General features: G+C 42.4%; 1 protein-coding gene across 3 annotated transcripts in view; it reads right to left on the bottom strand.

Annotated features, from left to right (window-relative positions):
* The window catches only part of LOC140202530 (ras association domain-containing protein 9-like), a 57,088-nt gene extending 43,146 nt beyond the window's left edge, over positions 1 to 13,942 (bottom strand). For 2 of the 3 annotated variants that reach the window (XM_072267482.1, XM_072267484.1), the window contains exon 1: positions 13,806 to 13,942. The gene's annotated coding sequence lies outside the window, so the exon portion shown is untranslated. Of the gene's footprint in view, positions 1 to 13,274; positions 13,396 to 13,805 lie in introns of those variants that run through there. The other variant, XM_072267483.1, reaches the window with a different exon arrangement.
* Between the last annotated feature and the right edge of the window lie 385 nt (positions 13,943 to 14,327).

Below are 14,327 nucleotides of genomic sequence, written 5' to 3'. Positions count from 1 at the left end.
GCTGAGCTGATACAAATTGTTAAAAATCTCTGGCATTGAATGGGAAGTTGTGCCCCCAAAAAACCTGTGTTAATAAGATCAGAGAGCTAAATGCATGATCTCCCAGTGGCCACACATTTTAATTCCACGTCCCATTCCCATTCTGACATGTCTATCCACGGCCTCCTCTACTGTAAAGATGAAGCCACACTCAGGTTGGAGGAACAACACCTTATATTCTGTCTGGGTAGCCTCCAACCTGATGGCATGAACATTGACTTCTCAAACTTCCGCTAATGCCCCACCTCCCCCTTGTACCCCACCCGTTATTTATTTATATACACACATTCTTTCTCTCTCTCTCCTTTTTCTCCCTCTGTCCCTTTCACTATACTCCTTGCCCATCCTCTGGGCTTTCCCCCGCCCCCCACCTGTCTTTCTCCCTGGGCCTCCTGTCCCATGATCCTCTCATATCCCTTTTGCCAATCAACTGTCCAGCTCTTGGCTCCATCCCTCCCCCTCCTGTCTTCTCCTATCATTTTGGATCTCCCCCTCCCCTTCCTACTTTCAAATCTCTTACTAGCTCTTCCTTCAGTTAGTCCTGACAAAGGGTCTCAGCCTGAAACGTCGACTGTACCTCTTCCTCGAGATGCTGCCTGGCCTGCTGCATTCACCAGCAACTTTGATGTGTGTTGCTTGAATTTCCAGCATCTGCAGAATTCCTCGTGTTTGCGGGTCTAAAGAATGGCATGGGAGAAGTGGGCTTGAATTTGTGACACATTTTGCACCAGTACTGGGGAAGGAGGGAACTGTTCCACCTGAACTATGGTGGGGCCAGGGTCCTGGTTAATTGCATAACTAAGGCTTTAAACTAAATAGTAGAGGGTTGAGTTCAACAGTTTGGAAAATTATGGGTGAAGTAAAAGGGAAGGAGAGTGCAGGAGAGGTCACTCAAGTCTCCAGAATAAAGAACAAGACAAAAAGTTGACAAAGTGAAAAGAATTTTACTTCAAGCAACATGGAAACAAAATTAAAAAGGGTGGTGAATACAGGACTAAAGGAGTTAAAATTTGAATGCACACAATATACAAAATAAGATAGATGATCTCGAAGCACAGTTCGAAATCACAAGTACGACATCGTGGGCATCACAGAGTCAAGGCTGATAAAAAGATCTAAGCTGGGTGTTTAGCATCTATGGAATCTAATGCCAGAGGCGACTGTGGAGACCAAGTAATTGGGTATATATAAAGCAGAAGCAGATATGCCCTTAATTAGTAAGGGCGTCAGAGGTTCTGGGGAGAAGGCAGGAGAGTGAAAGTAAATCAGCCATGTTCGAATGGCAGAGCAGACTCTATGGGCCGAATGGACCAATTCTACTTCCACGTCTTATAGTCTTAAAAACTTTCTGGTCTGCCTTGAACTGTTTTTCTATCAACATGCTCCGTTTCTGTTTGACTAGTTTTACTGCTGTTGTTTTCATCACTGTCCTCCATTCTAATACGTCACCTCTCAGGTTATTGTTCCCCCTCTCATAAATCATACTCTAAACACTTCTGTTGCTCTCCCTTAGCCAGGAGTGCAGACTGAGCTGTTGGTGAAAAGTGAAACATTACAGCTGCTGATAAGAAAACTAAAAGTGGGAAAGGACTTTCAGGAAGTTATTCTGAGGGGATTGGGGATTTGGAGTGAAGAAGCAGGACGGAAATGAATTAGGTGGGGTCAGAGCAGTGCTGGGTGGGTTAGAATTGACGAGAAGTGACAACGTCAGAATGAATAGGATGCAGTGTACCGCAGCGGCGTCCAAACCGGCTGGGAATGCCTGGTGGACGGAGAAAGCCAAGAATGCAGGAAAGCTTAGTAATCATGGTGGGTGGATCAAAAAAATGTAGAAAGGATTTGCTGTGATTTATGTGAGCTGCAGTCACTTGGGAAGAACAAAGGTAGTTACAAAAAAATAAAACAAGCCCAACAACTGGAGACCCAGCCCAAAAAAAAAAGAATCAGCGTTGCTGGGAAATATTTTTCAAGGCTGACAATTCTGTATGCACAACTCCCCTGTCTGTAACTGAGCCTGTTTGCTACTTTCAGAATTTCATCAAAGGTTTGCTTATTTATATCTGTTTTTCAAGATTCAAAGTACATTTCAAATCAAAGTATGTATACAGAATACAAAATCTGAGATTCGTTCTTTAATGGTAAAATGACAAAGTATGAAATGCAGTTACCAGAGGAGGAATTAAACTTAGTTACAGTTTGTATTCATGCTATATGATGTGTCAATGTTTTATGACAAAGCTTCATGCCCAAGAAGTGTTCCACTTTCCTGGTAGCTCTGGGTAAAAGATTAACAGAGCACATGGATTTTTGATTATTTTTATTTCAATTAGCACTACAGCTTCCACTTTAGCGGCATTTTAATTTGGGGGAAACAATTAAATTGAGATCAATGGCACAGCAACAAGCCAGTCCTGATGAACGGCCTCAGCCTGAAACATCCGACTGCTTACTCTTCTCCCGAGTTGCTGCCTGGCCTGCTGAGTTCCTCTAGCATTTTGTGTATGGTGATGTGGTTCCAACGAAAGTTAATCGATGTGAGGTGATTACCTTGCAACCTCTCCACAGATGCTGCCTGTCCTGCCAAATATTTCTATATTTTCTGATTTTATTCAAAATATCCAACATCCACATTATTTTGTTTACAGCAAGTGGCACATATTCAAACTGAACTGCAGCACTGAAACCATGCAAAAACTTGCTCACACAGGTGAATTTGCGTTGCCACTTCTTTAGTGTTTCAGGTAGGTGTTTACAACAACATTATAAGCCTGTATGGAAAAATATTTATTGAGATACAGCATGGAATATGCCCTTCGAGCCACGCCCACACCCCACCCCCCCAGCAATTCACCAATTTAATCCTAGCCTAATCACAGGAGAATTTGCAATGGCCAATTAGCCTACCAACCAGTATGCCTTTGGACTGTGGGAGGAAACAGGAGCACCCGGAGGAAATGACATGCGGTCATGACAATAATGTACATACTGCTTACAGACAATAGGGGGGAATTGAACCCTGGTCGCTGTTATTGTAAAGCGTGGTGCTAACCACTACGCGATTGTGCTGCCCAACCCACCAAAGAATTAATTAATTTAGAATTCTTCTACACGTCCTCTGGTTCCTTACTCCAAATAATGATTACGTCTTTTTATTGAAAGACAAAAGAAGCATTGTTTAATGAATTCTGCTGTGGCCATGGTCTTTTCTACTCACACCTAGTCTTCTATTCACCGACTTACAGGTCACTGATTGGAAGGAAAGTGGATTATTATTATTATTGCTTCCTGTGAATGTATGATCAACAAGGTCAGCCATATGGCCTGTTTTCGTATATAGTTGGATCATTTTCCGGTTACCTACCCCTAAAATAGAAGATAGAAGAGTAGAGCACAGGAACATGCCATTGAGCCCACAATGTTGTGCCGAACCAGCTAAAACACGAATCAAAAACACACCAACACTAATCACTCCTATCTACACCACGTCCACATCCTTCCAACTTCCTTACATCCATGTGCCTATCCACACGACTCTTAAAAGGCTCCAATGTATTTGTGTCTACCACTACACCAGGCAGCACATTCCACTCTCTGAGTAAAAAACTTAACCCTCACATCCCCCTTGAACCTACCCCCTCTCATCTTCACTGCTTGCCCTCTGTTATTAGACATTTCAACCCTGGGAAACAGATACTCTCTGCCCACTGTATTTATGCCTCTCATAATCTTTCACACCTCTGTCAGATCTCCCCTCAGCTTCCGGCACTCCGGAGAAAGCAACCTAAGTTTATCCAGCCTCTTGTAATACCACATGCCCTCTAAATCAGGCAGCCTAGTAAACCTCTTCTCCAAGGCCTCTACATCCTTCCTATAGCGAGATGACCAGAACTGCATGTAATACTTCACATGTGCCCTAAGCAGAGCATTATAAATTTGTAATATAATCTCTTATTAGGTCTAAGTAGATGGGGTGATTTGACACAGTAAGGGTTGGAGCATGTGTTTTGCACATTGATATTAGTTCCAATGAATCAAGGATTTTACTCACATTTAACCTGTCAAATTTTATTAACATGACTTTAAAAAACCCTTAAAATGTAATTTCATGTTGGTAAGGCCAAATATGGATAAGATCTACAGATTCCAGTGATGTCTTCTCTGGAATTCAGAAGAATGGGGGTGGCAGGGGGATGTATCATTGAAACCTATTGAAGACCTCGATAGAGTAGATTTGGAGAGGAAGTTTCCTATGGTGGGAGAGTCTAAGACCAGAGGACACAGCCTCAGAATAGAGGGATGACTATTTAGAGTGGAGATGAGGAGGAATTTCTTTAGCTAGAGAGTGGCAAATCTGTGGAATTTGTTGCCACAGGCAGTTGTGAAGGCCAAGTCATTACATATATATTTAAGGCAGAGGTTGATAGATTCTTGATTAGTCAGTACATGAAGTCATATGGGGAGAAAGCAGAGGCCGGGGCTGAGAGGGATATTGGATCAGCCATGAAGAAATGGTGGAGCAGACTCGATGGGACAAATGGCCTAATTCTGCTCCCATATGTTATGGCCTTTATGGTCTAATGCCGTTGGTTAACAAATATAACCTTAGAACGTATATCTGGATGATGCGTCATTGTTAAAATAGTCCAGATAAAGAGGCATAGTAGAATTTTGAAATTGTTTTGTTGAAAGGTTATCCAGTATGGATGGTGTGTTTTTAAAGAATGCTGTTTTGCCGGTGTGAATGACAGAGGACTGTAGGAACAAGCTTTTGGTAAAATGGAAAGTGGAGATTAATGTTTCCCTTGTCACCTGTGCCAACACAAATAGACTCATACATTTCATCATTGCATAATTCCACATTGCATCATTCCACAGTCATGAACAGAAGTTCCTGGGTATTAACATCTCTGAATATCTAGCCTGGACCCAATATATTGATGCAGCTACAAAGAAGGCAAGATAGCGGCTATATTCGATGAGGAGTTTTAAGAGATTTGGTTTGTCATCAAAACACTCACAAGTTTCTACATATGTACCATGGAGATCATTCGAACTGGCTGCATCACCCTCTGGTAAGGAGGAGGGGGTTGGGGTACGGCTACAGGTTCAAAATAAGCTGCAGAGAGTTGTAAACTTAGTCAGCTACATCATGGGCACTAGCCTCTGTAGTATCCAGGATATCTTTAAGGATTAATGCCTCAAAAAGTCGACATCCATTATTAAGGATCCCCATCACCAAATTATGCCTTTTTCCTCCATTAGGGAGGAGGTACAGGAGCCTAAAGGCACACACTCAAAGGAACAGCTTCTTCCCCTCTGCCATCTGATTTCTGAATGGACATTAACACATGAACACTACTTCAGAACTTTTTTTATTTCTATTTTTGCTTTTCTTATTTAACTATTTTATATATACTATATATCATTCAGGCTTTTTATTATGTATTGCAGTGTACTGCTGCCATATAACAACAAATTTTACAACATATACCACTGATACTAAACTCGATTCTGGTGATGCAACGTTGCAACAATTGACAATGAATAATAAATACCTTCCGACTGATGAAAGAATTATACATTTCACAGTTCTCTGTACCAAAAAGCAAGTCCCTCTAGAACGAAATTACATTTTAAGGGATTTTTAAAGTCACCTTTGTATATAACTGCCTTCTTCAAAGTCAATCCTGAGAGCCCAGGCTTATTAATTACGTCTGAGGACTACATTGTCACCAATCTTTTAGCTTTTAATTTGGGTGCCTGGCAACAATATTGGAGGTGCTTTATTAGTCATAAACTATTATCTGCTTTATCAAAGTAAGTTTTTTTTAAATGGGCAATTAGACCATTTGGTTTTCTGCTATTTACCTTTATCTCAAAGGAACTCTTCAACCAAAAGTGTTCAATGTGTTCCTGCAGGAAGATAAGGCAACATATCCAAGGAACTCTGGGTGCTTAGGAAAGGGTTGCACATGGAAGGCATGAAAATTCATAACAGGAGCTTTTCTATGGATAAAAAAAGTGGAAAATAGCAGATGCTGGAAACCTAAAACAAAAGCAGAAAGTCTCGCTGTTAATCAGAAGCTCAGGAAGTATCTGTGGAAAGAGAAAAGGAGCTAATGTTTCAGTCACCGACACCTTGATCAGACAACCATTAAACACTGTCCTGTTTAAGGTGACTTAAGTCAATGATCAGATCCAGTCATAGGAAAAGACAGCACAAAAACAGGCCTTTCAGCACAACTAGTCCACGCTGAACCATTTCAATTGCCTACTCCTATCGACCATAGCTGTCCATACCCCTACCATCCAGGTACCTATCCAAACTTCCCTTAAACGCTGAAATCAAGCTTGCATGCACCACTTGCACTGGTAGCTCATTCCACGCTCTCATGACTCTCTGAGTGAAGAAGTTTCCCCTCATATTCCCCTTAAACTTTTCACCTTTTACCCTTAACCCCTGACCTCTAGTCCTAGTCCCAGCCAACCTCAGTGGAAAAAGCATCCTTGCACTTACCCTATCTATAGCCCCTATAATTTTGTATGCCTCTATCAAATCTCAGATATTTAATGGTTACAAGAAACTTAAAAGTCATCTACTATTTATTGCAGTCTGTCTTTTGACCTTCATGCTCATCCTGAATGTAAAAGAAAAACTGGAAGGGAAGTTCTTATTTTTGTCACATTTTCTAATAGCATTGAAGGGGGCCAGTTGGCTGACTGAATCAGGGTTAGTTCTCAGCCCATTAGTCCCATGTCTCCACATATTTCCCTATAACCTATTCTCTCACATACAGGCCTAACAATCAACCCCCTTCCCTCTGATTCCCTTTCCTCCCACCTACACGAGAGATGATGTACAATAACTAATTAACCTTTCAACCAGCCGCTCTTTGGGAAGTGGGAAGCAACTGGAGCACATTCAAAATGAAAATGCAGTATCTCCACACAATCACCATCTGAGGCTCGAATTGAACTCCAGCTGCTGAAGCTGACCAGCAGCAGCACGACGCATTTTGCCACTGGGTTCCTCTCCGTACCACTGCAGGCCTTCATGGTCAAGGTAGCACCAACAAGGCAACTTGGCCATCCATTCAAATACTGAATATGTAACAAATTAGAATCAGAATCGGAATCAGGTTCAATATCACCAGCATATGCCGTGAAATTTGTTGTCTTTGTGGCAGCAGTACAATTAAATTAAAGGCATCCGTTAGTCTTGCGAGACCATGGACCTGCGCCTGGAAAGTCTTCACTCTCCAGGACGCAGGCCTGGGCAAGGTTGTATGGAAGACCAGCAGTTGCCCATGCTGCAAGTCTCCCCTCTCCACAACACCAATGTTGTCCAAGTGAAGGGCATTAGGACGCATACAGCTTGGCACTGGTGTCGTCGCAGAGCAATGTGTGATTAAGTGCCTTGCTCAAGGACACAACACGTTCCCTTGGCTGGGGCTCGAACTCACGACCTTCAGGTCGCTAGTCCAATGCCTTAACCGCTTGGCCACGTGCCCACACAGTACAATGCAATACATAATAACAGAGGAAAAATGGAATTACAGTAAGCATATACATATATACACACACTCATATACATTAAATAGTTAGATTAAGTAATTAGTGCAAAAACAGAAATAAAAAAATAATGAAGTAGTATTTTTGGGTTCAATGTCCATGTAGAAATCAGATGACGGAGGGGAAGAAGCTGTTCCTGAATCACTGAATGTGTGCCTTCAGGCTTCTGTATCTCCTTCCTGCTGGCAGCAGTGAGAACAAGGCATAACCTGTGTGATGGGGGTCCTTAATGATGGATAGCATCTTTTTGAGGCATCGCTCCTTAAAGATGTCCTGGGTACTATGAAAGTTAGTGCCCATGATGCAGCTGGCTGAGTTTACAACTCTCTGCAGCTTATTTTGATCCTGTGCAGCCCCTCCCCATACCAGACAGTGATGCAGCCAGTTAGAATGTTCTCCACAATACATCTGTAGAAATTTCTGAGTTTCTTTGGTGACACACCAGAGCTCAAACTCCGAATGAAATAAAGCCATTGTCGTGCCTTCTTTGTTGCTGCATCGATATTTTGGGTGCAGGTTAGATCTTCAGAGATGCTGACACCCAAGAACCTGAAATTGTTCACTCTCTTCACTTCTTCTCCCTCTGGGAGTTCTGATGTGTGTTCACTCATCTTACCCTCTCTGAAGTCCACAGTCAGTGCTTTGGTCTTACTAACGTGAAGTGCAAGGTTGTCGCTGTGTCGACCAGTTGGTATAACTAATCCGTTGCAAATAAACTATCCAAATCCAATAAAACCAAATTCTATTGTTCAGTATGGCATATTGACACTTTAAATTGATTGCAGCTTTTGATATTTAGATAACTACAGAGCAAATATCATTCCCTACACAAATAATGGTCTCAATTCTGTGAAACTACAATTTGAGCAATTGATTTTCTTTCTCTCGTCTAAAAGCTAAGTCCCTTAGTGCCACACATCCAGTAAAGAACTATGCATGGGCCACAATCAGCAAAGTAATCTCCCTCGTGTTTGAGTCTTCAAATTGAACTCTCCACAGCAGCTTGTTAAGGCTTACACTGATAGTCTCACCATCTTAAGGTGACGTAATGTTAAATATAGTGCTTAGAATAAAATATTTCAGCCTGCTTGAAAAGGTGATCAAATGTTGATATAAGAGTCACAGAAACAGAACAGAGGTTAACAGATTCTTGATTGGTCAGGGCATGAAGGGATATGGGGAGAAGGCTTGAGACTGGGGTTCAGAGGGAAAGTGGACCAGCCATGATGAAATTCTGCTCCAAAATCTGATGATCTTATTCACTTTCACTGTGACCTCAGGTGAGGCTGATGGACAGTGCAGCAGCACAGCTAACAGAGGGATCTGGTTTGTATGGACTTTGTATGTTGTCTTTGTGTCTGCATGAGTTTCCTTCAAGAGATCCAGCTTCCTTCTATATCTCAAAGGTCTGCAGTTTAGCACAATAAGATATAGGAGCAGAATTAGGCCATGTCTGCTCTGCCTTTTCATCATGGCTGATCCATTTTTTCTCTCAGCCCCAATTTCCTGCCTTCTCCCCGCATCCCTTCTTGCCCCGACCAACCAAGAATCTATCAACCTTTGCCTTAAATATTCATAAAGACTTGGCATCCACAGCTTCCTGTGGCAAAACATTCCACAGATTCACCACTCTCTGGCTAAAGAAATTTGTCCACGTTGCCTTTCGAAAAGGACGCCCCTCTATTGTGAATCTGAGTCCTCTGGTCTTAGACTTTCCCACCATAGGAAATATCATCTCCACATCCACTGCATCAAGGCCTTTCATTGTTCAATAGGTTTCAATGAGGTCACCCCTCATTCTTGTGAATTCCGGTGAATACAGGCCCAGCGCCATCAAACACTCTTCATAGGACAAGCCATTCAAACCTGGAAACATTTTCAAGAACCTCCTTTGAACCCTCTCCACTTTCAACACATCCTTTCTAAGATAAGGGGCCCAAAACTGCTCACAATTCTCCAAGTAAGGCCTCACTAGCGCTTTATAAAGTCGCAGTATTACAACTTTGCTTTTATTGCCGTCCTCTTGAAATGAATGTTATCATTGCATTTGACTTTCTCACCACTGACTCAACCTGCAAATTAACCTTTAGGGAATCTTGCACAAGGACTCCCAAATCCCTTTGCGCCTCAGATTTTCGTATTTTGTCTCCATTTAGAAATGAGTCAACCCTTTCATTTATTTTACCAAAGTGCATGGCCGTACTCTTCTGGACACTGTATTCTATCTGCCATTTCTTTGTCCATTCTCCTAATCTGTCTAAATCATTCTGTAGCCTCTCTACATCCTCAAAACTACCTGCCCATTCACCTAGCCGTATATTGTCTGCAAACTTTTCAACAAAGCCATCAATTCCATCATCCAAATCACTGACATATAACGTAAAAAGAATCTGTCCCTACACAGACTCCTGAGGAACACCACTAGTCAAAGGCAACAACCAATTGGCCTCCCTATAGGTTACACGTAGGATGTAGGTGAATGATGGAATTTTTGGGATATTGATGTAACAGTCGTGTGAATAAAATGGAATTAAAATAGCACATAGACCTAGTAGGTCAAAGAGCTGATTTCTGTGCAATGGTTATATGATCTTATTAAACATCTGGACCAGCGTTTTTGCCTACCCCATAATCTTCAGGGATTTGTTGGCCTGTACTCCAAGGTTCCTGGTAGAGCAGTGTGGGTATGATACAACCCTATAGGGATGTGGTGTAGAGGTTCTGCTGACTGTTCACTGTGCACGACCTATTCTCTCCTTGGCATTATGGGGTTGCAAAGAAAAGAGCCATCAAGAGCATCACATAGGCTGCTGAGCGAGTCCTCAGAGGGCTATGGACTAATGCTGCTGGGACACAAGCCAGAGCCTGGTCAGCCCTGGCTGGGTCACCTGAGCAGGAGTGCCTATGTTGAAAGACCCAAAACACCCAATGACCCCAGGTTACAACACCAATGATGCTTCCTAGGATGCATCTCAGCATAATGCTCTATGATTCTGTCAGTATCCCACCACATATTCATATTATTGTTTTAGCTGTCCCTCACTTGCTTTATATTCCATTTGGGTAGCCTCCAACTTGATGGCATGAACATCGATTTCCCAAACTTCCAGTAATTACCCCCTTTCCTTCACCATTCCCCATTCTTTATTCCCTCTCTCACCTTCTTACCTGCCCATCACCTCCCTCTGGTGCTTCTCCCCTTTCTTTTCTTCCACGGCCTTCCATGGAGACTATTAGATTCTCCTTTCTCCAGCCCTTCATCTCTTCCACCAATCAATACCCAGCTCTTTACTTCACTCCCTCCCCTTGCCCGGTTTCATCTATCACCTGCCACCTTGTACTTCTTCATGCCCTCCCCCATCTTCTTATTTCTGACTTCTTCCTCCTCCATTTTAAGATCTGAACGAGGGGGTCAGCCCAAAATATCACTTGTTTATTCACATTCACGGATGCTGCCTAACCTGCTGACCCCCTCCAGCACATTATGTGCATTGCTCTAGATTTCCAGCATCTGCCGTACCTTTTGTGTTGGTAAATTACCCTTAATTCCCCTGATTTGAATTCCATTTGGCATCTATCTGCCTCTTGATCTGCGCTGGAGTTGCAGTGCAAACATACTGTGAACTGTACTGATAGTGCAAACATAAACAGAACTGTCCTGTTCTTTAGATTCACTAATCAACATCAGAAAAGAGATGTGTATTATATTAGAAGTAAATGTTGACCAGGCCATTACTTTACAGGAGTAATGTTAACAAGGGGCTGCTTTCAACAGGTCTGTACGTGCCATTTTATCTTATCTCAAAATTAAACATTAGTTTCCTCAGCACTAATACAGAAAAAATGCTAATATACTCCTAGTCTATTATTTATACCTGTGTGTTATCTGGTTTTTGATAGCAGCAAAATTTTAGGTTCATTGAGTTTTTCACAGTATCCTCCTGAACAATAGATTTTTTTCCCCCAAGGTCACCACACTGGTATTTCAGAAAGTTGAACACATTCCCATTTACTTATCTGCACACCCCCCCCCAATATATGTAAGAAAATAACCTTTAGGTTGTCCCACAATTTATCAATGCAAATTGGAGTCATACAGTCATAGAAAAGCACTGCAGGGAAATGAGCCCTTCTGCCCATCTAGTCCATAATGAGCCATTTAAACTGCCCATTCCCATCTATCTTCACTGGGACCATAGCCTTCCATAACTCTACCATCCACATACCTATCCAAAATTCCCTTAAACATTGAAATTGAGTTTCCATGCATCACTTATGCTGGTACTTGTTTCGTACTCTCGCCATCCTCTGAGTGAAGAAGTTTCCCCTTAGGTTCCTGATAAACTTTTTACATTTCACCCCTAACCCATGACCTCATGTTGTAGCTCATAAGACCATAAAAAATAGGAGCACTATTCGGCCATTTGGGCCCATCGAGTCTGCTGCGCCATTCAATCATGGCTAATCCTTTTTTCCCCCTCCTCAGCCCCACTCCTTGGACTTCTGCTCTTACCTTTGATGCCTTGTCCAATCAGGAACCTATCAAGCTCTGCCTTAGATACACCCAACGACTTGTCCTCCACAGCTGCCTGTGGTAACATATTCACCACCCGCTGAATAAAGAAATTTCTCTGCATTTCTGTTTTAAATGGACACCCCTCTATCCTGAGCCTATGTATGCCCTCTTGACTTGACTCCCCCACCATGGGAGACATCCTTTCCACAAGCTCTATTGCTACCACTTTCAGAACCCCAGGGTGCAGTTCATCTGGTCCAGGTGATTTATGTACCCTCAGGTCTTTCAGCTTTTTGAGCACCTTCTCCCTTGTAATAGTAACTGCTCTTCCCTCACACCCTTCAACATCTGGTACACTGCTAGTGTCTTTCACAGTGAAGTCTGATGCACTGAGTCCCACCCAAACTCCGCGGAAAAAGCCTGCTTGCATTTCCCCTATCTATACCCCTCATAATGTTGTTTACCTCTATCAAACCTCTCAAACTTCAACATTCCAGGGAACAAAAGTCGTATTCAATCTTTCCATTTAACTCAGGTCCTCCAGTCCCGCAACATCCTTGTAAATTTCCTCGGTACTCTTTCAACCTTATTCAATCTTGTTTGAAATAGGATGGCAAAGGGAGTTTCCGAACAAAGATAGAAAAATCAGTTTCAGAATCAGGTTTAACATCACGGGCATATGTCGTGAAATTTGTGAATAGAGGGAAAAAAAAGTAGTCAACTTAAATACTGAAGGTTAAGGGGAAGATTTTAAATAACGGCAAGGAAAAATAATTGCACAGATTCATAATTCTCTTCCTGGGTTAGAGTGCCCGGACTGTTGATCACGCCGTAGCCAACATCCCTCTGATATAAATAGAATGGGCGCGGCTCACTTTATTGTCATAAGCAACACAAATCTAATAACTTCATCTCCGATCAAGGAGCAGGTGACTGTGAAGGGGTCATTCTTTTTGGTTTGCGGAGGCCAAAGGTGAAGTAGCACGTAATTGAAAACAGCTTATTTGAAAACTGATCATATAACCTCCCGGCCAGCTCACCGTTAACTTTGGAGTCATCGAGTCGTACAGCACTACAGTACAGAAAACAGGCCATTCGGCCCACTTAGTCTGCGTAATAAACTTTCTGGTAACTCCTTTGCCCATACCTTGAGCCATTCACCCAAACCACTTCTCGAAACATTCACAATAGAAACGCCAAGAACTCAGAATATTCCAGCAAGTACGAGTGTGCTTTTTGTTTTAGTGAGAGCAGGAATTCACATCTGATCGCTTTCGGACGGTTACCATGGGCATGTCTGTACGCATTACCTGCAAATGCGTGCATTCTTAATATGCTAATAATTATGGACAAGGCGGTTCTCAAAACCCCTCTTCACTTGCCCCTTGTCCACAGTGACCTTGGCATTCAACGCAGAATATATAGTTTGTAACGTTACAACGTTAGGCAAATACCACTCCCATTGCCCCTTCTCAAGCTGTAAAGACGTTTTGTTTTGGTTGAAATTCACACTGGGTGAAACAGTACATCAACAATAGACACTCATCTCATCCATTATAGTAAATAAATTTCTTCGTTCGAGTTGCCTAATATTTATATCACCTACTCTTGTTAGCGCTGTAATGTCACCCAGACCCTCTCTGCTAGATACATAGGTTATTGGACAAGTTCACTTTACCTTGCTGCTTTCGACTAAAAGTTTAGTAACTCCTTCAAGCGGCGTGCATTCGGCGTCTCTAACAAACATTCCCGGAAAGCTTTCCTTCAAATAATGAATTCCATTCCACTGATGGCTTACTCATTAATTGTGACCCTTTGAATACCGGAGATGCCGAGTGAGCGTTTTGGCACGATCCCACACCAGAGAGAGAGAGAGAGAAAAACCTCCCACCTGCTTGAGATACAAAACAACATACGTTCTGGAGGACACCCGAAACCTTCAATTTAAACCCATCGCGGGCCCTACGACATTGTAAACGAACACTGGCAGAGGTTATCAACGAAAGGACGCAAAATCTAATTGAGCCAAAATTGCGTTTCGCTGGAGAAAAAGGATAACTTTTATAGAGTTGCCTTTGACTGCGCTCCACGCCCTCCAATTGAAAAAAAACTCTTTAGTGCATTATGTTGTGTCTCTCGTATTTCTGTATCCTAAAAATTCTTGGGGCTATTTTATTGCTTAATTTCTGGACGAGACATA

This window comes from Mobula birostris, chromosome 9 (assembly GCF_030028105.1).
Source record: "Mobula birostris isolate sMobBir1 chromosome 9, sMobBir1.hap1, whole genome shotgun sequence".
Taxonomy (NCBI): Eukaryota; Metazoa; Chordata; class Chondrichthyes; order Myliobatiformes; family Myliobatidae; genus Mobula; species Mobula birostris.
This window is presented reverse-complemented; position numbering and strand designations above follow the sequence as displayed.